This window comes from Sceloporus occidentalis, unplaced genomic scaffold, assembly GCF_023333645.1.
Source record: "Sceloporus occidentalis isolate IW3139 unplaced genomic scaffold, rSceOcc1.0.p SCAF_76, whole genome shotgun sequence".
Taxonomy (NCBI): Eukaryota; Metazoa; Chordata; class Lepidosauria; order Squamata; family Phrynosomatidae; genus Sceloporus; species Sceloporus occidentalis.
Genome location: NW_028317056.1, coordinates 5,021,430 through 5,024,858, shown reverse-complemented (window position 1 = coordinate 5,024,858; position 3,429 = coordinate 5,021,430).

The window sequence follows — 3,429 nt, the reverse complement described above, 5'->3', positions numbered from 1 at the left end:
GTCCAGCCTCCTCCCAGAATGCCCAGACAATTCCTGCATCCTTCCACCTTTTCCTCCTCCGACTTCATTGAAACTTGGACCTGCGTCAGACCGGGTCTCCCCATATTACCGGTGGCTCCCGACCTTCCCTGCGTTGCCCTTGACTTTGGAGCTCAGCAAACTCACAAGATAGCCTGAAGACTCTCCGCACTCCGGCTCTGTCTGTCACTCGAATGACATCTCTTTATGCTTCTTGTAATGAAGAACCGGTGCCAGAGGTCACAGCGATAACCTAAGCAATCTAACACCTTCAACGTCACTGGGGAAAGACAAAGCCCTGATTTTTTTCCTGGAAATTAAGTTAGTTAAACCCAGTCCAGGCACAGATTCACCCAATTCCTATCAACGGAGAGCTGCATGGAGCACTCATAGCCCATAGCCCACCATATCTCCATGGGCAATAATATAATTGCCAACCTTCTGTGGCATCATGTTGCCAGTTGTGGCATTCTACTCTGCACACCGTGCATGGTCAAATCTTAATTCGCCATAATACAGGCATTGTGTCTCCACATTCACTAGATGGCAATAGTTGGGACATCTGGCCAGCAGGGTATGAATCCCACCATCATGACATCATGACCAGATCGAGACACGTGCCTGTAGGCAATAAACCAATTGGCCTATTAGTTAATCCCAATCTTGGTATATCCCTGTAGATACGAATTCTGTCCTCTCCTCATTCAGGACCAGAGTGCGGATTAATGGTGATCACCTGTACCCATTAGAACCCCACTCAATATTATTGACGTTCCCCCCGCGGACATCATTTCTTCAAAGCACTGAATTCCCTCTATGTGCCTAGAGGCACCAGGGATCTACATTCAGCCCTCAAAGATAGGAGGCTTCCTATAACACCGCACTGTGGGGTAACTGCCATTTATCCTGTTATTACAATGATTAAAGTGATGATTAACGTCTGATGTCTGGGGTGACCAGATTATTTGATCAATCAGGGGGCTTTATAAAAATGTATAAGGCAAGGTGCCTTCAAATCATTGCCTACAGAAAACGAGGGGTCTTCACTGTAAATGCCGCATGAATCTTTTCCCTTTGGTCCCCCAAATTACTAATTTAATAATTCATGAAATTAGCTTTGGGGGTCCTGTACCCTTAACAAATTATGGGATAAAATTAGCTAATAGTATAAAGGACTATAAACATATTTTTCAGTATATATGAAACCCCACTCTGCTGCCATATTCTAACAGTATTGGCATTTTCGCTAATAAAATTTACTTCTTTAAAAGCAGAAAATGTAAGCTTATACTATGCATTCAATAGGTCATTATTAACTATTAAATAATTACTTATGATAAGAAGAGGGCTGGCTTTGCGCTTGCGGGTTGCTGGGTTTACCGGCTGTGGAGGGGTTAAACATTTAATACAGGAAACTTTTGTCCTATTTTTCATCGTTCGCCGCAAAATCAAAACGGATTTTTTTTTTTAACGCATGAGCTTTGCAGTACAAAGGCTACTAAACCATAAAGAACCTTCGAAATCCTTAAATTTATTCACGTGGTTCCTGCTAAAGAAAAGGCAGCAAAGGCTTTTAAATAACCTGCATTATAAGATTGTTAATGTAATTATTAAGGCACTGATTTAATCTAGAAATACTATTTTACATAAAAAATTAAAAAAAATGCATGTTTAATCCTTAACTCCTGTTCTGCCGCAGCAGCCTTGGACCGACGCGTTTGCAGCCCCCCCTGGGAGGTCAGGGGTTATAATAAAAGCACATTCTTACAGGCCAAAAACAATGGAAACAGCTTGGCTCCAATGGCTTATTCTTCCTATGGCAGTTAAGTATGTAAAGACTCCCTGTGTGTGTCACAAGGGCTTATTCCGTGGGCAGTATTTGGAAAGAACCCTTTTCTGGCGCAACGTTCTAAGCGTAGAACCCATCCGCGGAAACGTTCCATTGGTTACCATGGAGATTGCTCCACTTTGAGAACTTTGCCCCAAAGCGGACCTTCTTGACAAATACCGCCCAGCGTCTCTTCAAAGCTTGTAAACTCCGCGGTGTGTCGTACGTCTTTCTGGTTTTAACGGTGGCATTATGTAAAGACAGCTGTGTGAATAATACCCTCTCTGCTTTCTCGCTCCCCCCTTGTGACATGAACACTATGTAATTGTAATGTACGTAATAAATGTATTACAAGGAGCTGTGGGTATTTCTTGGTTAAAGTACGGCGGTGGACGCAAAGGAGTGAGCGGTCGGCAACGCATGTGCTCGTGTGACATAGGTGTAGAAGTTTTTTACGCATTTCTAGGGATGGTATTTAAATTAAATATCCTTTTATATATATACACATTATATATATATTTATATATATATACACACACTCTACCATTCAAAAGTTTGAGATGACTAAGAAATTTCCTTGTTTCAGAAATCCAGCGCCGACGGGGTTAATGTTGTAAATGACTATTGTAGCTGGAAACGGCTGATTTTTAATGGAATCTCTTCATATGTGTACAGAGGCCTTTATCACTCCCATCACTCCTGGGTTCCAATGGCCCTTTATCACTCCCATCACTCCTGGGTTCCAATGGCCCTTTATCACTCCCATCACTCCTGTGTTCCAATGGCCCTTTATCACTCCCATCACTCCTGTGTTCCAATGGCACGTTGTGTTCGCTGATCCAAGTTTAAGTTTAAAAGCCTAATTTACGTCAGAAAGCCCTTTTGCGATTATGTTACAGCCAGAAATGTCCTTGTTTTCCATGAAAACAGCTCAGTGACCCCAAACTTTGAACTGAATGGCAGTGTATACACTGTATCTGTATATTATATCTGCTGTAGTTAGAATTTGTGTGATGATGGAGATGAGGAGGAAAATAAATGAATCAATAGGAGACATTATTTAAGGTAGAATGCACGCAGCGCTGGTCTTAGTGACACTGGTATATTTTTTTTCTAGGGACGGCTACATAGCTGTGGCCGCTTTGCTAAAGGTAGCTCTATTGGGACCCAAATCCCTTTCCCCACCTTATCTGCCTACCTGGGAACTTTGCCAGCGTGGGCTACCTGTGCTCTCCCTCTTCGGGGGGGGGGGGGGTTGGATTTCATGAGGATGTGAGGCTACCTGTGAATGCAGGGCTGGCACCAGTCCCAAGCGGGCCAAATACCGCTCCCCTGCCCAGAAGCGGAGGAAAGTAACCCAGGAGAGCTCCCAGTCACATATACACGCTACTTAACACAAGAATCTTGGAGCTAAAACAAAGAGTCTCAGTGCAATAATTTTTTTTTTAGTTAGAAAAAGAAAAATGCATAAGGCTCCAGAGAACAGCAATTTCTTAATTTCACCCCTTTAATTCCTTCATATCCGACTGTATTCCTACGAGTAAGAATCTAATAAAAAGGTGCATCCGCTGGGACTGATGCGT